At 39.6% G+C, this 22,890-nt stretch overlaps 1 protein-coding gene across 5 annotated transcripts in view; it reads right to left on the reverse strand.

Moving 5' to 3' along the window:
• The window catches only part of TMEM108 (transmembrane protein 108), a 252,886-nt gene that overhangs the window by 138,146 nt on the left and 91,850 nt on the right, over positions 1-22,890 (reverse strand). For 3 of the 5 annotated variants that reach the window (XM_082044525.1, XM_082044530.1, XM_082044528.1), the window contains exon 2: positions 20,774-20,903. The gene's annotated coding sequence lies outside the window, so the exon portion shown is untranslated. Of the gene's footprint in view, positions 1-19,038; positions 19,067-20,773; positions 20,904-22,657; positions 22,726-22,890 lie in introns of those variants that run through there. The other 2 variants (XM_082044526.1, XM_082044527.1) reach the window with 2 other exon arrangements.

The following is a 22,890-nucleotide window of genomic DNA, read 5'->3' on the forward strand; positions in this document are numbered from 1 at the left end:
TGAAACCCCAATCACAGCCTTGCAGCTCCAGAAAAGCTCCAAAGAGGAAAAGTAATCACTTGACAAATTTTGTCACTAAGCTGTTAGCTACCAAGCTGTTCCCTTTTACATCTCATGGTGAGATAATTGTTTTCACTGTCCATACTTTCGGTATTTGGATTTCATTTTGCCCATCAATCTACTTTCTGCGGCTTGCAAAGTTCATAGCTAACAAATGATCTACAAAACAGGCTCTGCAGAGCTCTGCATATGAAAAAAAAAATCAGTCTGTTCAGGTCTTGAGGCTTAGCTCTCTTCATTTCATAAAGATTTGCAATGCATGCACAACTAAGACCACACAGCTTAGAATTCCCTGACAGCACATCAAAACTTTTTCCTCTTCTTCTGGTAGATGCAGTTGAGAGGCACATCTACCACCCATCCCTGGTAGTGGCCATTCAGGGAGGCATTTCAAGGACTGTCAACAGATATTTGGTTTGGTTTGTTTTTTTTCACTCTCTGAAACTCTGTTCTAGCTCTCAGTGAGGTTTTCTGTGTTGATCTTAACACATCTTGTGCAGAGCACAGCACAAGGTTATAATTCAAGGCAGGTACTGCTCAGTTGTCTAAGCCTTCCAATTAGTGTCCATCATGTGCTCTTCTCATCCTCAAAGGCTGCACTACAACACTGCAGCTGTTTAGGTAGTAAGTAAACAATTCTTTGTCATCCAAGTGTCCAGGATAATGCTCTCTCGTCATGAGTACCAGCAGATAAGCAGAAATTCCTGGAATAAGAGGATCATTAGAGCAAGAAAAGGTCAGTAAACAACGTGCTTTTCCTCAGACAAAACAAGTGAGAAAATGTATCATTCTACTTTCCACCTCTGTTTTTGATCTTCATCTTTTCAAGTGAACCCACACCAAGCTTGCATTGAAGTCAGGAAGGGAGAACACGATCCTATTTATGAACTGCATAGGCCATAGGGGAGGACAAGCAATGGAGCAGAGCGTGCAGCCAACATGACCAGGCAATTCCTTGCAGTTGAGGACCTCAGAAGCCTCAAGATTATCAGCCTTGCTCTGAAATCAAAGCCTATTACAACAGATGACCTCAATTAGGGCTACTCTGTTTTCCTCTTTATGTCTGTCCTTTTTTTTTCTCCTTGAGGAGCTGCACAGACAAGGAAAAGATTTGACTCTTTATCTGGAATTTTTGGACCCTGAACAGCCCTGGTCAGGACGGACTAGCTCATATCTAAAACACATTTCACAACTGTAGGTGCTCATATCAACTGTACAAGACCTGCCCTGTGGATTAAACATAACGAAGTGCAGCATCTTCAACACAACCAGGAACAAACAGAACTGCTGCACGTGTGCAGGAAATGACCTCCAGTCCAGTAAGGGCCTGGCACCCATTGAGAGGCACCCTACTTCTTACTGGCTGATGTGAAGAAGATGCACTGAAGATTCATCCCTCGTTGTTTATGCTTTGCTTGTAGAGGTCGAGGAAGAGACCTTGAAAAATGTTAACTACTTCTAAAGGGAAAAAAAATGTCCCTTTAAAAAGTCAGTTGTTTTTTTCCTAGAGAAACCACTCATCCATCTAGCTAGAAATATTATCTAGCCTCCTCCATTTCTCATCCCACCTAAGACTAAATTCTGACTGTAAATTCAGTAGGTTTCTCAGACCAAACTCCAGACGTGATTGTGCCTGGCATTTCTAAATAAATTTCCTAATTAAATCGGGTTTCCTACAAGAAAACATCAAATAACTTCCCAACCCAAGATGCAACACACCTTCAGCTGAAAACCCTGAACGAATTCAGTCTTGTAGGATTTTTCCTCAAAATCTGCTAGTTAAGACACATTTTGAATAATTAGGGCATGTTTAATATGGAGTAATACATAGTCCAGCATTCAGAGCAAGTTTTCCTCAGGTAACAACCCAATCCAAACAATTTTCACTGGTTTTCATTTTAACCAGCTTATAGGTGCCTCTATTCCTGCCAGGCTGCAAATAGTGTTTTTTCCCATAGGAACACTATGTACACAGTATTTCCAACTTTGCTAGAACTAGGATGTAAAAGGTGCCAAAATTATCCAAAAAAACCCTATCCTATTGACTGTTGCCAATTTGGCTTCTCTGAACTTTACCAAACTTCCTTCATTTAACAGTGTCTTTGGCTGAGCATACTGGAAATAGTTATTTAACCATAAGCTTAGTATATTCCCTTTGAAAGAACAAGGCAAAGGCCCAGATTATTCAAGTGATTTGTCTTCATTTCATTACCAAAGGTGAGATCATTCCCAAAACTCACACAACAACCTCTGTGGTCTCTAATCTGAGCTGGATTAGTTTCTCTTTCTACGTAAGCATTTGGATTTGACATTTCCTTTCCATCAAGTTTTGTGCCAAATGCTCTTGTGTGAGGGGAGCTATAACAAACAATTTCATTTTATAATTTTAACCTACTAGTGATGGTTAAAAAAAAAAAAAAAGTCTAAACAGGTGAAATGTCTGAATCCTTTTACTGTGAAAAGTTGCTTTGGATGTGGAGTAGGAAAGGAGGGGGGATAGGGGGTGATGTCAGTTTGATAATACAGTTGCTAGAAGAAAACACATTTTATATGGGTGGTAAGGGTCATCAATAAAAACCGTGGCCATCATAAAACACTGTTGCAATATAAATGTGACAGCCATGCCCAGATAGGCCTGTTCAGCTTTCAACTGCACCATGAAATATGACATTTCCTAGTGTTTTACGTCAGTTAACAGTGTCGGGGCCATGTTCAATGTATTTGTTTGGTTGCAATAAAAACATTTGAGACCTACTTCATTATTTGAATTGAACAATTGAGTCATTCAGAGCTGCAGTAGGTTTTAAGATGTGCAGCTGGGCTGTGACTGTCATAATGGGATTTTCCACTTCTCCTTGGAAAAATGCTGTGTGAGGACATAGCTGAATCACAGTCAGCTTTCAGTTGCTCTTCAGACAGATTAATCTTGCTGGATGCATGATAAATTAATAAACACATAAACAAACATTACAGAAAGATGTTGGGGAAAAAGCAAAAACTGGTCTACTAGAAATGTAATGTATAGCCCAGGCAGCAATAGCAGCTTGATAGGAGATCAGGTAGGTGTACAGTTGGTACCCCATTGATAACAGCATTGTGTTGTTATTAGGAAGTAAACAAAGGATGTGAAGTGTCTTTTTCCATGAGTTAAGGATGATGCCAGTTCTACCAGATACTTCTCAAACCAGTTCAGCCATTTTCCCAGTGATGAAATTCTGAAAAGAGAATAGAGCTATCCCTTCACAGGAGTTACCTCGGCATCAAAGCAAAAATTCAGATGAGAGCCAGTTAATCTTGGACTATCAGTTTTCAGGACTTTCTGCCATACGTCTACAGACAAAGGATTAAAAAAAAAGTCTCTTCTTAGCAACCACAAATTATATCTATCAAATTCAAAGAAAGCAAAAAGTGAAACCTCCTGTATTTGAACAAAATAAGAGAACACAGTGAAGTGCCTGTCACTGTACAGAAAAAAAACCCGACCATTATGGAAAAGAAAGACTGTTATATAGAGATAAAAGAATAACCCAATATATAGACAACAGAAAAAGAAGAAATTTTGCAACACTATTTCAAAAAGCAATTACTCCACTGGTAGCCTTTTTCCTAAGCATTGATGATCTTTCCCCCTTACCTTTATAACTCCCTCAACTCACAGTCCCTTCTGATGTTTTTACCCATGTAAGAGAAGCCTTTGCCATGGCTCGGTCAGAACTAAGAACCAGACACACTGGCCAGCTGGCTTCTGCCATACAGAGCCTAGAATAGGCAAATTTTTCCTGCATTTCCCTCCCTGGAGAAAATTAATTTATTCTTTCCCTTCTAACCAGACACAAAGGCTGTTCAGTTCCCCCCCGCCCCACATTTCTGGGAGGAAAAATAAACATAGAATAAGATGAATAGTTTGTTGTTGTTTAAGCATGGTGGAGTAATGAGCATAGATTGAGGATCACTAGCTTCAGTTCATCTGCATGGCTCATGAAAATTAATCCTTGAAATAGCCCTGAACGTACAGCATATGTTTAACACATCCCAACATCACATGGCCACTGAACATTCAGCTCCAGCTGCTGCTCCTACGACACAGAAGTTGTCAAGGGCATGCCAAACAATGACACCAAGAGAGCACCAAAAGGACACAGGCACTCAGGGGATTAGCCGGCACTTTTGGAGACAGTATTAACTGCTCATCAGAGCACGTGGATTTCACAAGCCTAATAAGTACAAAGGAATCTGACAAACAGATCTAAAGGATTCAGGTTATGCGAGCCTCAGAACAACATGAGACACTGACAGGTCAATCTGCTTCGTAGAAGTAGTTCTTGGTATCAGGGAAACACTGCACACTCTAGAAAAAAATAAATTAGTATTATCACTGAACTCTCTCAATTTGCTCTCCATCCCCATAGCATGGAAAACATGGGCAGAATGAGCCCTTGAGACACAAGAGTGAGTGATACAAATAACACAATGAGAAACTATACCCAGCAACGACATCTGCCACACCAGGCTCTGCGTCACCTCCCCATGACACCCTGGCAGTCTTTTGTGCCAAAGACTAAACTGGTCCCCAGGAAGGCTTGTTCCTGGGAGGCACAAAGGTAATTCAAAGCTTTATTTGTTCACCTTTCATGCAAACAGCTCTTGAGCTGACCACATGGTTCAACTGCTTGAATCCTGAATTAAGAGCGTGAACAAATAATGCACTTTGGGTCTTGTGCTTGTCTACCAGAACAACACACCCAGTTCCCTCCCCTGCAGAGCTTTAACATCTGCTTTAACATCAAACCAGTGTTCCCAGTGAATGCTAAAAGCCACCAGGTTTATGTAATGCTGGACAAGATGCTTCTCCTTTCATATTTTAATCTAAAATATTAAGCCTAGACAACAGAAAAAAAGTATTTGAAATGATTACTGCAATGGGATGTTATCAACTAATTTTCAAAAATCTTTATTTAAAAAGTCACAGAGATCTCAGGGAAGCAATGTCTAGAATTCTAGGCTTGAGGAACATTTAATCTTTTTCACTAACAGCAATTTACTACCATTTATGCTGTGTCTCCTCAACGACAGTCAGTCAGGCATATGTGAATGGGGGGTCTGCCTGACCACTATGTATCTTATACTATTTTTTTATACTATTTTTTGTACAACTTCAACCCAGTAGAATTATCTTAGCATGAGACTGGCATAACACAGTGCCTAATCAGCCTTATTATCCTAAATTCTCAATTGTTTCCTGGTAAGCTGCATTTATGTCTTAGCTGATTATCCACTTAAACCATCAAGTACCAATTATAAAATGCAGTAACATTAACGTCACAGATGCTTGGATTCAGAGAGGAGCAACCCCAGATCATTTTTGGGATAATAAATTGCCCTGCAGAGGCAGCAGACCTCAGTATGAAATGCCTGTCTCTGTGATTTAAAATAAATAAATAAATCATTCTGGTGTACAAATGACTCATTCCCAAATAAGACTTTAATTAGTTAGAAATACACCATGGTATAAGTTTGCTTACAGCGCTGCTGCAAACAGGCATTAGGATCACATTCCTATAATGGCATTGGCAAGTGTAATTCTTTGTGCAGTCAACAGAAAAGTGCCTCTTTTGCGCATTGTTTTATGGCTTCTCCTCGTGGAATAAAGTCCCAAGAATCTTGTTTTGCTTGTGCAGAGAGGTCTGAAAAATTGAGGCAGTTTTGTGGAAGAAGACTTGCAATCTGTCCCCGTTCGCTTTGCCATCTGAGCTCCTCAGGCTCAAATGGAATGTAGACATTCAAAAGCAAAATTTTTTCAAAACATTATCTCAGTTCCTGAAGTTGGGGTAAAGTCAACCCAAAACACCACAGTGACACTGTCAAGATCAATCTGTCTCATTGTGCATCCTTACTGCCTGTGTCTGACCCTACATTATCACTGAAACATCAGCTTTCCAACCTTGTCTGTATCCTTCAGAGAAAACCAACCTGTTGCACACAGGGTCACATTTCCAAGTTACATATCGCAAAGGAACGCCCATGGGTGCTGCAAATCATCAGTGCTGTTAAGTCATTCAAATGGTCATTAGCCTGGTTTTGCCAATTCTCTGGCAGACTTTGGGAGTTAGCAATGTGCAGATGCCACCCCAGGCACACAGTTTGCATGTGGCTATCTTCTGGAAGCTAAAAAAGTTTAATTATATAGGCAAGAGCTGCATGTAGGCAGATCTGCTCTGCACCCAAGAATCACTCTGGGCCTGCCAGCCACATTTAATTTATTAATACTGATGCAGCCACGCTGGCTAGGTAAGACAAACAGCTTCCAGCTGCAGCACTGTAGCTTCTCCCTTACCATGTGGCCTAGTTGCTTGGGACAGGTTGCATCTCCATCCTGAACATCCAAGAAGAAACATGAATCAAAGTACTTGAGAGGCCTTTATGTCTTTTGATCTAGAAACCTGGGTTCTGCTCAGCGTTGAGAAGCCGAAGGTTTGCCACCAGTTACCAGCAGCTCACCATGGGCCAACTCAGAGAGGATATTCTGGCAGGGAAGGCTGGTGTTTAGTCCACTTTAAAGCTCTGACCGACTTTGCCTCACATCGTCAGCTGTCTGTCTTCCCCTGCATATTACTTTGACAACATTGCTAATTGTTCCTTGAGAAATACTGCTCCCTTGTACCTTCACAGTTTCTTAGCTCTCCATTTGAACACCGCTGCCATGAGGACAGCTGAAACTGAGGAAAAGGAAGGAAGAAAAAACCTAATGGGGAAAAAAAAAAAAAAAAAAACAGAAGACAAAGCAAGGGGAATGAATCCTATAGTGCTGTGGAAGAGCAGGTTGCTGTTATTTTTGGCAGATCACTACAACTTGAATAGTTTTCAAGACAGAGTCATTAAATGGTTTAGAAATTGAGTGATTTGCAAATGGAATTGATGAGCAGTAGAAGCAAGTGTTCAGAGAAGAGCTGTTGTAATCATCTAAAAAGTGCCATCCTAAAGCTGACCAGCCATCCATCTACCCAGTATTCTGTCATCAAGGAAGAGCATGCCTGAAAAAGCCTTTCATTTCCCCTCAGGATGTAATCCTTGGCTATTGAAAATCTTTCCTTTTAAAATTCCAGTGGCTTAATACTGAATACATAGCTAGGGCTCTAGAAGAAAAAATGAATTTTGGTTCTAATGATGGGGGAAGAGCACAAAAGGAATTAAAAGCCCTCAACAAATGACCCTTCCTCCAGAACTCTTACGCATTATGCTGAATATCACACCATGTTTGCTGCCAAGCTAAAGTAATATATAGTAAATGTCTAAAAAGACTCAAGGAATTACTTAACAGCTCCCAGGAGATTTCTTCCAGTCCTTTCCATGGTGGCAGTAATGCTGTGCTCAGTAACAGCACCAGACTGAGGTGTCCACATCAGTGCCTATCTACATAGGACTCTCTTCATTCAAAGTTCCCAAAGCATGCTACAAATAATCTTCAGAACCCTTTACTAAATCAGGTAACATAACCTCCTTACAGATGAGCATACTGAAGAGTGAAGGTACTTTGTGTCAGAGAGCAAATCAGTTAAACCAAGCAAATCAATCAGTGAAGTTCGGAACTATCACCCTACCTACTCCCTTTGCTCAATTTGCCAAGCCACATGCACATCCCTCAGTCCTGTTTATTTTGCTTTCCCCTCTCCCTTCCATTCTTATTTCACAACTGAAGTGTTTTTGTCAGCACAATTCCTTAACAATAACAACAAATGGGAATGGATATCTAACATCTATTTTCAAAACCAAGCATAAACCATTTGCCTTTTTTTTTCTTTTTTAATTCTACAGAGACAATTACCTGGCCAGAATGGAGAAGGGTGGGCAAGCAGCTGCAGTTCCACAGAGACATGAAGAACAAAATTCAGTGGATAGATCTGCTAATCAAGCAGGATAAATGTTGGATTGTACACACTTCAGTAATCACTTATGCTATCTGGGTTAAGTGACAATAGGAGCTACAGAGGCTCAAGTTTTATACTTCTTTAATATGTTTTGCTCTATTAAGTAAGGGAAGAGCGTACAAAAACTTTCTGCTTGGAGAAGCAGCTTACTTGAAGAACTTCTACACTGCAAATTATTTATGGAAGAGATTGAGTGTAATTTGGTGAAAAGTAAAGGAAGCGTTGTAAAAGTAATCTTTTAAATACAATTAAAAGATTAGTTGAGGACTCGAGTTTGGTGGACTGTGGAAAAGAAGACAGGAGGAAGGAAAAGTTTTACCTGGATTAAGTAGACTTCATATGACTAGTCTGGACTGCCAATTTTTTCATGTGGATTAAAAGTTATAAAAAGGGAGAAGACTTATATTAGAGATCAGCCTCTCTCTCTGGATTACTAAGAGTTTAGTAATTACGCTTTTGCAACCCTGCCACTTCCCTAACAAGGGACTGAATCCACAACTGCTCCTGGCTGACAACCTACTCACCACTGAATTTTTCACTAGAGGTTGGAACACAAAGCCTCATGTCTACTGCCAAGCCCTAAACACAATCACTTAATCCCCTGAAAAGACTTCCTGTAGCTAATGAAGGCCAAGCAGTGAGAGCTTGAGTTAGGAAGCCTTGCTGACTTGAGGCAGAAGTCTTCCAGCAAAGTACATTTTTTCCCTCTCTAAACTCTGTTCGTTTAAATAACCTGTCGCATATGCTTACCCACTTGGCTGGTTTTGCTCTGCTACAGCAAGGGACAGTCGCATGGTCACGTGGATGGCGTTCAGGAACCAATGCTTCTACCTTTTCAGACACAAGCTTTCTCCTTCAATTTCAGCATCTAGCCATAAAGGTTTCTAAACTGCTCTGTTATTATGTGAAATACACAGATTCATCTTGATCAACTCAGCAAAAGTCATTCTACATTGATGAACTGCTTACTGCAACAAAGAATGAGCCTCTTATTGAAACTCATGTGAGAACCTGAACTTCACCTTGAGAGGATGAGGAAATTACAAGGCAATCTGTCAATCTGTCTTTTAAGTCATCTAAAGGTGTACTGGGCAAAGCAACAGAAAATACGACTCCAGGAACAATCCTGTTTTGTCACAGCAATGAATCAAGTTAACTATGATCTTTTTCATCATCTGCTGTTTAATTATGTGAACTGAAAGACAGTATAAATACACTGTGATTATTAATTTAAAAAGAAGATCTGAGACTACTGGTATTTCATTTAAGAGAACAGAAGAGAGAAATTGTTTTGAGATCAGATTCTGATACTCCTGTCCACACCAAATAGTAAATTGCTGAAATTCACCTACTGTAGTAACTGTGGGAGAATATCTGAGAGGACATTGGCTTAACTACATAGCTGTGAAAACTGGGAAATTACATGTTCCTGAATCAAGAATATGTACCAGAAAGTTGTCTATTTTTAAGGTAATTTATTATCTTATTAGACCTTCTGGGAACTCTGCAGATAGCTATTACATTTTGAATTATATATTTGCTGAATAAAGGAGAATAAAAATCTTAGTAGTTGAATTCTTTCTTCCTATGAAGACAAAGGAATAGAGAGAAAAGCTGTGGAGAGGACTAACTAGTACTTGCTAATCACTCCTGATTTTCCTGGAGTGTTCGTTCAATTGTGTGATCTAAAGTAGACAATAATGTATCAGCCTTTTAAATACATAAAAGCAATGCTGGAATCAAGGGATGGTGTTCTTCAGAAGAATATAAAAACATGGTAACATAATAACACCCTTGTACTGCAAAATGAAAGAAATTCTGAGTTCAGGCAAAATATAATTCTCAAATATGCTAAAAAATGCTGTGTAGCACAGAAAGTAATGAAAGTATAAGATAATCTCCAAGAACTACAACTAAAGCTGAACAAAAACATTGTAATTAAAACCATGATCATTAATAGCACAGGGCCAAAATATCTCACTTTGGCTCATAAGTAAGTAGGAGAGGAAGAATCTGACCCACACTATTCAAACAGTTCCAAAGCAGAAATTTAAAGAGCTGCTTTACTTCAAGGAACAACACCTTCTGGAGAAGACCATTTTACGACGACTTTACCTACTCTTCAGGGTAACACTCTTTTGGAGCTGAGAAACCACTATCGCATCCAACAGAAGTCCTGGATACTTCGGTGATCTCCAGGATCACTGCAGGACCACACAGTTTCTAATTAACCCTATTTTCTTGCTATCACATCTTGGTCCTACTCCTGTAATCAGTCCTGTCCAAATCATTGAAAACAATTGCACAAATACACTGAACAGAATTTCAATCATTAAGTCAGCAGAAAGATTACTGTTAATTTCAGTAAGTGATCCCCCGTGCTTTTTCAAAAATATTTATGATCTAGTGTGTTCTCTGCAGTCAAGATATAGGCATAAATTACTCAAGATTGCCTTGTATTAAGTAGGGATCAGATTATCCTTCCAGCAGAAAATGCTGCCTAAATAGGAGAAAACATCTCTAGAAATTCCCTTGAGGTAGTACCTCCACACCAATAAAAAAAAAGAATTTGAAAAAAATCACAGTTCAAAATACAGAAGCAGACAGTGGATATAACTTCAGAAACCAGTGGATATCTGTGCAAAGATTCTGTATATCTCTGTAACAGTTCTTGCCCCATACCACACAGCAGTATGGTATCAGCTAAATTTTCTGTTACTGAACAGTATTTGTGGTCAGTATATTATTTTAGATGATGGAGATGTTGCAACAAAGCAGCGAGCAGACGGCTATTTAATTACAGGAATTGTGCAACCCCTCTCGAAATAAAAAAAACTAAGTTTTTATTAGGTACGTATCACATTGTGCATGCCACCAGTGAGATCTGAAGAGCCCGCAGCTCCGCAGCTACTTGCTGGCTTCAGAAAGGTTCTGCAGTGCCAGAATGCAGAGTGGTGGATTACTTCTGACCTTTACCTAGTTACATGATTACCCAGCTGTCAGCTACAGACAGTAAGCTCCAGTGGTAAGAAATCAGCTTGAACAGTCCTTTGGTGATGCTGTGCTGCATTTATAATGCAGCTGCAAAACACCTGGTTTAGATGTGACAAAGTAGTCTCATTGATATCAGAGTGGAGTTGTGCAGGCTCTCTAAAGAATGAAAATCTTAACTTTGAACAAAAAATGGAGGGTCACGAAACAAGGTAAGGTGGGAAATATAAAAAATAGTGCCTGTGTTTTGGTTGATTTTCAACAAACCAACAACTAACTTGCCTTGCACATTGATAAGGGCGTTCTGTTAAAAAGGTGCCTGAATGTTCTAAATTATCCAGCCCTAACAGCTTTACAGCAAGAAGCAAGTTCAGGATTACTCCTAGTATATCTAACTTAAAAAGAAAGACAATCCCAGCCCCCTGTGGAAGAGATTTATGACTGCAATTATCTGTCACTTAAAAGCTGATTTAGGGCAAGACTGTTTCTCTGCAACAAAGGTAGCAAGAAGGTGAGTTAAAGTAGACACACAGAAGAAGGTTCTGAGGGAGGAAATGCTGCCCAGGGATGAAATCATTCTCCCAGGAGCAGACACTCCTGACTTCTATTTTTGGCATTTCTGTTGTCATAGCATTAAGACCTTGGGAGGAGGATATGATACATGATGGGGTGAAGTTCCATCATTTAAACCAACACATAGTTCCAGTCATATATAGCTGCACTAATTACAATATAACTACTCACAGAGCACTGCCTAGCGTTAGATACTGCATCAGAAGGGTATTGTGAAGTTTAATTAATGCACGCAAAATACTTGGAAAGCTGGAGACTATTTCACTGCATCACCACAAGGTAGATTGCAATAGCTGCAGCATGCTGTTACTAATAGTTTGAAGAAAAATAGCAAATGATCCCCCCGTTGCAAAAGATCCAAGTATTTGCCATAACCCACTAATGCATTTATATCAGACAGGGAAAATGAAGGTGATTCCACACAACATGAGGTTGAACTAGAGATAAAAAGCATTTGGGAAAAAAAAAAGAATTCTATGGAAAAATTTTCACAGCTACCCTTCCTGCAACATTTCAGTGAGTTATCCTCTCCTCACATAAAAACTTCTTAATTACCATCTTTGAATATCCCCTGTGGATAGTTATCCATGTCAGGTTCCAGGATATTAGATGAAGCAAAGAGCTTGTGCTACTTGTGCAGAGTGTGAAAATTATCTTCCCATCCCTCAATGTCTTCCCCAACCCGCTCTCCTGAGCTCCTGCCTCAGAACCCAACCACAATGGTGGTGCTATCAGATCGAGCTGGTTTTGTACTATGAGCTGCTGATACCTAAAATCACCTTTTAAGAAAAAGTCACCACTGGCAGCGACGTATCCAAACTCAATTCTTAGGGAGCCCTGCTGGTGTTCTGTGCCCTATGGTTCTCGAAAACTCAACACACATTTTGGGAAGCAGCCAACTATTTATTTATAATCTTAGATATAAACCCCTAATCCTTTGATATTCTAACACTTTGTGTTTCATATATAACAGCTTTCACCTACAAATCTTAAAGCACCTCCCAAACATACCTCTGAGTGGCAACACCACACCTTCCATGGGAAATACCCCATTACAGACCAAGTGTCAGATTTTAAGATGTCTTGTCATTTTTTATATTAATAATATAGGTCCTATTGGTAGCCTTCAAATCAGTCACAGCTAGCTGCTTGGCCCTTCTGATAATTACACTGAGCAACAATCTATGTTTGGGTGTTTTAAAGATCCTAAAAGCTTTTAAAATGTGTTCATATACTAGCCGGTTACACAAGAGACTTGACAGAACAAGCAGAACTATTTTCCTCACCTGCATTCAGTTGCTCCTTTCACTACGAAGAATTACAAGATCTTAAAAACAAATAAAAAAAAACACACCGACAACAAAAACAACAACTTCCATACTTCCATATGAACACAAATTTCTCTCAGGGAAATACATTTGTTTAAAACACATTTTTCCATGTTCATCTTTGCTCCACCGGAATATATGCACACCTTAGATGAGACAGCATTTCTGATATCTGAAGTGTTTAGAAATTTTTTGCAGTTCTTAAGGGAAAGATCTGTGGAAAACAGGCAGAATGGCTTCTTCTATACCTGGACACTTGTCCTCATCACAGATAATCTTCATACTTGAGAGCAAATACTATAGGGAAATTTCTAAGGAAAGTGTCCCTAACAGGCTTCATCACATCACTTTCCTACACCTTTTCCACTTCTGCAGGGGAAAATCACAACAGTTCTTTCCCAGGACCTCTTTACGTGAAGAGAGAAAGAAGGGCTATTTCATTAGGACTGCTCTGATCTGCCATGTGTACAGCACATGCTCCAGGTCATTCTATTTTAGTCTTCTGTTCCTGAGGTTACTTTAAATGGTGCCACTTACATCAGAGATAAATCAGGCATTAGGATTTCTCAGTCTACTGCTGGATGAGCTATTGAAAATTACCACCTCCACTTCTTCTCAAGACTTCTGTAGTTAAAGTTCCAAATTTCCTTCATTCCTCTATGCCTGGAAGTCAGGTGTCCTGTGACTTGAATTGTGAAAGTAGCAACCTTTAATTAGAAATTATGCTGGATATATGCATATATATACACACATATATATAAATATACATATAATTGAAGCTGAAAGAGACAGGCATGATGTTACACATGCCTGCCTAATAAGTTTAGCACAAGAGAATAGGAATGCTAGCATAATTTCGTCGTATATGAAGAGACACCATATAAATCTATTTGATCGGAAATGAGATAAGACAATAAAATGCTGACTACCACCATGAAAATGTGTTTGAATTTTTTTGTGACCGAGAAGCAGAATGTTTCTACTTCTCTACAGAGCAAAAGTTCAAGGGATGACACAGTCCCAGGAGGGAAACATAAAGAAGATCCCACTTAGTGTAAAGCTGGATAAAACCAGATTGATCATCCACAAGCTGAGAGCTAAAATTAACCTGGGAAGGCACAGTAAGACGAAGGAAGAATTTCAACAGTCTAAGGGGAAGGGTGGAAGATGTCAAATTCTCCAAAATGGGAAAATTAAGGCAAGACATAGACATACGGAGTTTGAAAGAGGAAGAACAATGTAAGGTACTGCTGAGAAACAGAAAACCAAGGAATGCGGTATTATTAAATTGCCAACAAAGTCCAAAATATTAGTAGTGTGGTGGCTCCTGCCAATTGGCACCCAACAACCTCCATTCTGAAAGCTATTAGGTTGTGTGGCAGAATCAGGAAATAAAGTAGATGATGTGTGCCTAAGACAGCAGCATGTTAAGAGAGATTCTACTCAAAGACAGGAAGATTTCATCTGAAAAGAGGAAGTGACAATTGCAAATTAATAAGCCTGTTGTGGTAGGCCAAACATCCTTCAATTTAAAGAAAAGCTCTGAAAATAAGATTTTACATGCACCATTTTTGGTGAACAGTTGGCTCTACCGTAAGATAACACAAGAGCAGTTAATTAACCAAATCAGAAAGAAGAAAAGGTGACTCTCTGAAATCATCGGAGCGTTGGAAGTCTCTTCTGGAGACTGGTGTGGAAAACATTTAAAAAAAATACCCAGCATAAAAAGCAGAGTAGCTGAACCACCTGAAGTTTATAGACACTATTGCCTACCTCCAAAATTTGACTAAGCTGAGCAAGGAAACTGCTTCAGTGGATGCAGCTAAATGAGCAAAAAGTACAATCCGAATACTTCAGAGCACTCAGAAAAAGGACTGGGAAAAAGAATATAACTTTCATAAAAGAAAAATATAAGAAAACATCTTATTTAAACAGGTATAAAAGAAAGCAAGAATTATGACACTGATGTAATCAAAAGACAATCCCAAGGGATTTAGGATGTTGAATACTTATTTGGCAGTTAACTAGGATGTCAGGACAAAGCTGCCTGTTGATCATGTTGTTCAAACTAGACCAAAGTCGTATAATAGCAGTACTCTACATTTTTAACCATCTGGATCTTCAGCAGCCGCACACACATTTTTTTTCCCCCTCATCTCGTTCCCAAAGTCAAATGCAGCTACTTCTATTACTCCATTTAACCAAAGGAAAACATTAAGGTGGATAAATTAGGTAATTTGGCTAACGCCATGCAAAAAAAAACCAAAACAAAACAAAACAAACCAGTTAGGTCTTGCAGGTAAGACCATGGTCAGACTATCTTTGTCTCATTTTGTACCAAGAGAAATCACCGTTCCTTCTTCTGACATAGTTTATCATATATGTAATTTTAACATGCATTTTAATACACATTTAGAAATATACCAACAATTTAAATTTGGATCCCACACTGAAATGCATGGAAACATGCTTCTATAGAACATTTAGAATTCAAAGTCTTTCCCCACTTTTTAAGCACTTCCAATCAGCACTCAGCTAGCTCTTTGCAGCTATAAGCAACTCCAGCTACGTGCAAAAGAGGATGTTGCCTTTCATGTGCAAATCTTTTCATGTTGTGCTTCTGCCTTCTTTCTCACCAGCATTCCTTCAACTTCTTAGCACTGCCCTTGGCATGCTAAATGCTGAAAGACACTTGTTTAAAAAATAATTTTACCTTGCATTTGCTTTTACAAAGGCTTGTTTTTAAGCAGTATGTATCTAAGTCTATGCAATTAGAAAACACATGTAAGGAGAAATAAAGATGAAAACAGAAACAAAAAAGGTTATATCAAAAAGAGAGCTCTAAAAATGTGCTTTTAGTAGGGATCTAACATGTAACTAACAGCACACATATGGAAATAAATACACAAATCACACTGTAACATTTTCTATACTAACTTAATTTCCAGTATGATGGTATTTATTTACAGGCACCTCTTTGGCACAGCAAGGTGATGCTGTCTCAGGGGCAAGCTCACCTTTGCAGACAGATCACAGTTCAAAGTTCAGTTTGGCCTCTTTCTTGCAAGAAGCTGAACTGCAAAACTAAGTTTTTCCTGAAGTTCTATAGTCTTCTGTACTCCATTTACTATTTTCAGTTCTCTTTACAGAACAGCAAGTAGTTAAAATGAAGTGTGACCTTTTTACTCACTTTGAATCTGACCTAGAAATGCACAGCTGAAATTTAACAGACTGACCCTTCATCTAACTGAGGATAGCAGTGGTATGGCCGACTTGTTCTGCAGCAAGATCATCCCACTGGTGCAAGAGCATTGAGTAAATCTCAAAACCTGATGGTCGGTTTTAGAAGTGGAATTTAGTTCTCTGCTTTGCATGATCCTGGGCTAATCTCAGAAGCCATCTGTATGGAGGGAGTGGAATCAGGGCATTTCCCCACCTCACAGCTGATACTAGGTTGTCCTCAAAACCATGAATCCGTCATGGCCTGTGAGGAACCTGAGGCTAAATAAGTAGACACTTCAAAGTGACCCAGCTTGTTTCTATGTTTGGCAAGAACCCAGAGGAAGCACAAGGCATCCTGAAGAACCAAGTACTTCTTTCTTTTTGCCAGTACTTATGAACCCTCTTAGTCTCCTAGCAAGTTTACCTTTATATCAGATTTCCCAGTCTGATTTTACATGGTATACCAGTTTAATTTTATACAGGCTATCAAACAAGAGGTTACACTCGCAAAATTGCTCCACTGTGGATGATTCCCCACCAGACTGGACTGCAATTAACTGCATCCAAAAGACTTTTTCCATTCAAATTGTACACAGTAGTCTCCCACCACCCCAAAAGAAAGGTTATTGCTTACTATTAGGAAGAGTACTCAAACTTGTCAGGGCCAGGTCATCAAATCAAGTGAATTATGCATATTCAATGGCATTAGTATGAGCAAAATGTTATCGAAACAATTGTATTTTCCATCTAGGCATCAAGAAATAATCGCAGCATCTCACATGCTGCTTGAACAGATGACTAAGTAGCAACAAGTGTTTAGGTATTCTTTACTGTAGAAAAGACACACACATTGCAGAAACAAACCCAAAGTTGTAACAATTTCCATTTGGTGTTCCACATCAAATCTAGCAAAATGCATTATTTTTGATCGTGAAGATTCTGATCTCGCTCCATACCATTTTCCTTTTAATGGGTTTTAAAAATAATACTCTGTGACTAGTGTCCAATGTTAGTAGTAATAAATGGAGGCAACCACAAACACATCTTATTGTTAGTTGGCCCTTTTGTTACTTCCATGTCTTAATGTCTGCCGTGGGAGGGCTAAATTCTGAAGCTAACTCCTTCATGATATAACTTGTGAAGGATCAGCGATTTAGAGCATGCTCTCAATTAGTGATGGGAGAAACCTTGAATTGCAAGCTGCCATCTCATCTTTATTTCAGGCAGCACCAGGAAACACTGCAAAGCAGAACTTATCATTGGGGACAAGGGATCAAAAGGGCTGAAATTAGAAAAGACAGTTTGGCTGCTTTCAGTTCAAGTGGAAGTATTATGAAAAAGTGTTTCAAATTATGTCACACAGGGCAAGTGTCACTGCAGTTAGTAAGAACTTACTGTGCCAGCAAATGTCAGGACAAATTACACTGCAGGACAGGCAAGCTGTGTGTCACCCTCACTTCCAAAAGAGAAAGGCTTCCCCCCACTGCCAAGAAGTTGTTCCAATTTCCAAGTTAATTTAAATCAAACTGCTCTTATTCAAATCAAAACAGCACAGAGGGAGTATCATAATGACATTATGGGCAATTCTTTAGAACCCTCCCTACTTGCACATGTGAAGTGCTTTGATTCTCCACCACCTTAAAACACAATCAACTCAAGGCAACAGAGTTGGCTGCCTGCACGTTCCTGAAGCCACTGCTTACCATGCTGATGAAAAATGTCCCACTGTCTCCTGTGCACCTGGGTCTGTACCCATCTAATCTTTCTTGCCTCTTTGATCATATGCTCTTTGCAGAGAGGTGCATTTGCAATTTATGCTGGACCCGGCATGGTACCCAGCACAACTGAGGTCTCATCAATGCCTGGTATGCCTCAGCACTACTAGTAAAAGTGAATAATAGGAACATCAAATTCAGTGCACCAGAAAGGAGAAAGACAGAGCTAAGTCATAAGCAAAATCAATTTATTTTTATTCAGTTTTGAACTTTTCTAACACATGACTTCCCAGAAGTTCACAGGTGCTGCTTCTTCAGACTTTCATTTAAAACTTAGGCTGCTGAAAAAAAATAACTGAAACTTGCACAGCTTCTGTTAATATCAGGATATTGTGTTGGGTGTAAACCAGAGGGTAGTCTGTTCCTTCACTTCCTAAGCTCTGTTTGATGTCTCCATCATTTTTCAGCCAAAAAAGGATAAACACACCAAGAAAGCTATCAAGAATAATGCCCATAAATAAATGGCAATATAAAATCTCAGGGATTCAAGGTCTGGCTTTGATTTAAGCCACTATTACCTCCAGTTATTTACTCTATCCTACAGCTACAGGCTATCAGCCCAAATAGAAGAAGCACTATAACAGACCATCCCGAGCGCTTTTAAGCCAAGAAGTGCACAGCATTGAAAGAGCAATGAAGTTTTAAGTGAAGACTGAAACTGTACATAGAAGTAGCTGGGTTGCAAGCTCACATTTCCACATGACAACCCCGCAGGGAAGACAGCCTCTGGCAAATGAAAACTAACAAAGCAACTCTGAGGCTCTAACAACATTTTTGCTGTGAATAAGTGCCTATAAATCCAGTTAACTAAGACACTGAAGACACTCTGACCCCGTACATTTCTCTTAGCCACTAGCACCAGTTCTTTTCAGAAAGGACTCAATTTATGTGCAACTCTGCCTGTCATTGACTCATGTTCTGAATGGCTGGACTTGAGCTATGTCTGTGTAAGCAGAATTTGCCTCCATGTATTCATTCTCCATCGCCAGAATGGCTGCTGCAAGAATGCAAATCCTATTTGGAGGGATTACATGCCAGGCAACAGCCAGAGGCTCCATCCAAGGCCAAGCTCCCCCCCATGCCAAGAAGCACAAACTCAAACTCCAATTCAGAAAAGGACATGATTAAAGCAGGCAAGGTGGCAACACAAAATGGTATTCTCACTTCACATATGCAGAACGAAGGCTGCCGTGCCTCTGCCCCCATCATATCAGGAATTTGCATAAAATCTGGGGATTTCAAAAAATGCAAGTGTAAAGAAGTTCAAACAAGACAGCACAGACCAGGCCAGCAATTATATTTGTGGAAGGTGGCAATAACCGGTGGCAATACAGATTCCAATGGAGCACTTGTGTGGGGGCACCAGGGGTCACACAAGCACCTGAGAGGGAAAAAAGAACTATTTAGAGAAGTGTCTGCTATCTAGACCAGATCTTACAGGGGTTTTTATGGTCTATGTACATTCCTCTGTAACAACAATTATGTAAAACTACTGGAATGTCCTAGGTACTTAAGAGTATGAATGTGTTTTTCCTTTTAAGTTGTATTTGCTATTGCTTATCTTCGCATTTTCTGAACACTTCACACATTTCGTTCCTGTTATTTCAGCATACCAAGTGAGTTTCTATAGTGTGCAGTGCCACAGTGTTACATTTCCCACCTTAGGAAGAGGATCTCTTCAATTTAGTTCTTCTGTAAAAGAACAGGCAGAGTGTATATCATGCTTGTGACAATGGCAGACCGGTAACACTGGACACTGGTGGCCAGTATTTCCATGCAGAATAGAAGCAGTGGCAGCTCACTGCCCCAGCACAGATGGGCCCTCATCATTTAACACTGGCTGGTGAATGATGGATAAATGGAATGTCACACTGACTTCAGCCACAAGTCCACTCCGCGTTAGAGCAGGCAGCAGCTAAGACCAGTTGTAACTGCCCCTATTTGCAACTGCACTGCTGCCTGATTTAAGCTCCTGAGTAACACAGAGCTGGTGTTGTGGGTTTGCATTTGCTCTGTAGCAATCTCGTGTTGATCAGAATTGTTAGAAGACAAAGAAGTCCTACATAGCCATCCCCTGGCCATCCAGAACTACGTCATGTTGGAAATAAGAAATTTTACATTAAAATTAATTGGTTTAATGTCTTCCTCAAGTGTCTCTACCAGTTCCAAATAAGTTTTTGAAAGTCTGTGTTTTGCACCTTCCCTGAAAACAACTCAGTAAAGGAAGCATTCAGAATAAGTGACAGTATACCCAAGCATCAGGAAAAAGACGCCAAAAAAATGTATCGAGCTCTCCACCAAACTCAACTTAGAGCAATATGCAATTAATTTTTATGGGAATAGATAGAAAACAAGAAAAATGCAGCAGTTTGGGTTGTTTGTTTTTAAACAAACCATAAAACAATCCTGAAAGTGAAAGAACAATAAGACTATAAAAAGAAAAGGCATAACTTGCATCTCCAGTTAGAGACATTTTCTGGCATCCAATTTAGAGGCATTTTCTCCTGATTAAGGTCCAGCACTAAGTACAGGTTCCAAGTCTACTTTAATCTACAGCAACTAATAAGCACATAAAAAAGATGCCTTAGGGGAGCAGGAAGGTCTGCTAAAAATAGACAACCTGTAAAGTTATCTGGACTGATACTTTACATAATAAAACTCTGAATTTTACAGGCCCAGAGGATCCACGTTTGTCATTGATTTTGAAAGTTAAGGCCTTTTGGGGTCTGACTATAGTCCAGTTACACATTAGCTGTAGGCCACAGTTATTAGCAGCAAGCCACTAGACCAACCAAGCTTTGGAGAAAATCTCCACTGCCACCTTGGGCAGTGCCACAAACGAGAACTGCACTGCACTGAAGGGAAACAAACTAGCAGAAAAAATCCTTTTTTGTCTTACCTTGTAATGGGAAGAGCAGATGCCTTCAAACATATCTATATCCATACAGTCCATTGGTTCCGATTTTCCTGTAGTAGCAACTCTTCCAAGCTTTTTGTTTTCTTATTTTTAACCTGCCAGCTGGTGCAACCTGTAAATTTACGGAAGTGGGTGTATTATTCCAAGATATTTATTCATCTCATTCTACAAGGCATTCAATTTAAATATCTATGGCTCAGTGCCATGTGGCTCATATTGCTCTCCAGAGCTTTCAGTGTAATGGATTACAGACCACAATGCTTCTGTAGGTTATTGATTTTGGGGAATGTAAGTAGAAGACTCTTTAGAATCTCTTTGCAGACTTTCCAGAACATCACATTTCATACATGTATATCTTCTAAATTTGAGAACATGTTCCTACCTTATGAAATTCAGACACTTCACTGTACAAAAAAAGTGGCATAGTTTGCATGTCTGAATTGTCAATTTGCCTGTTAAAGTTTGGTTCTTGTGGAAAATGACTAAGTGACATTTAAATACTAGTTCTGGAATAGGAATGCTACTGGTTTGAGAAACTGGAGGTTGACAGAGTGGTCAATGATTAAGGTAGCAAAAAAGAATAAAACACCTTCCAAAAAAAGTGATCGCCTATATGCAGGATTCACAAGCAGAACACATTTTCAAGGTGAATTTTACCAAAACATATTTTAGTTTCATGAAAGTTCAATTAAAGAACAGAATGCAATTGTCTGTTTACTGGCAGACTGGCAGTCCATGTTAGTTCGGATCTGCTTTGTTGAGCTGTGTTCAACTTCTCAAAGCATTTGACTGTTTAATTATGAGATTTCATCAGAAACTCCTTGCTCCAGCCATCATGGCACAGAAAATGGGATGCACAACACCCGCTGCTCCTCCTTTAAAATCTACCCTGCTCTCTACATAAACTGTTTACAGGTATTTTAAAGGTTAGTATAGCTTTGTGTATATATGGTTTGTAGTACACACATCTTATCTAGGCTGCTCTCTCCCTCCTTATTTTTTTTTACCATAGAAAATTGAAAATTATCTCATTTCAGTAAGAATGCCTAAAAGTCATCATCAAGAACGTTTTATAGTTTATTAACCACTGTTAGCCTTACATCCTGGTGTAAATTCCCACCACAAAGGGTGGCACACAAGACCACCTTGTCTGCATGGCAGAGGTGGCATGTCACACACTGATGGCACAAGTCACATCTGGTTTAATTGCCATTTAAACCTGAAACTCCCAATGAAACCAGAAAAGGTCTTGATCCTGGGAGATATTTCAAATGAGCTATGGTGCCTCCTCCTCCAAGGCAGGCAGATCTCAGATCTGACAGGTCACATACAATTACCCTAGAGTCCTTGCCTCTGAAGCTCTGAATAACAACCAATATTATGTAGGCTCTCCTCTTCCCTCTGACAACTTTCAGGACTTAATTTCAGTGAAGTACAAGATTTGTCCTTCAGAAGTACTGGCTAAAATGAAAGCCAGGACTTCACATGGAAAAAAGTATAACATTCATTCTTACAAATTAAGCATCAGAATGCAAACTGCTAGGAAAAAAAAAAAACATACTAAGAATGCCTCACTGTGCAGGCCATCTAAAGATTTCCAGACCACATTTTTATTCAATCCATGGCTTGGGACCTCTAATTGGGACAAAACCTCCCTCTTTGAGACAGTGGAGCATGTAGAGACTGGCACGGGGAGTCAGTTCGTATAGAGATTCCATTGTATATTACAATCATTATAACACACTTGTGGTGTGATTTCAGCATAATGCTGTATTACTCTTCCAAATCAAAATCCAACATAATGTCAAATACCTTCAAATAAGTATATCTGGTATTAAAACATTAAACTCTCCTGCCATCTCAAACCTGTTGGATAAACCAGAGCCTGTAGGTCAGGACAGGACAGACACAAAGTCTTCTTAGCATTACATGGCAAACCATCTCAGTGAGAAGCTGATCAATCTCCTTGTCCCTGTAGCACCAAGGAGATCTGAAGCAAGCAAGGTCCAGACAGAAGTGAGTAGCTGCTGGTCTTGGGATGGTGAGCCAAGGAGGCGCTTCACTGAACTGTGGAGTACATCACTTGACTTGGCAGGAAA

Source organism: Streptopelia decaocto (assembly GCF_964273445.1).
Source record: "Streptopelia decaocto genome assembly, chromosome: 2".
NCBI classification, from domain to species: Eukaryota; Metazoa; Chordata; class Aves; order Columbiformes; family Columbidae; genus Streptopelia; species Streptopelia decaocto.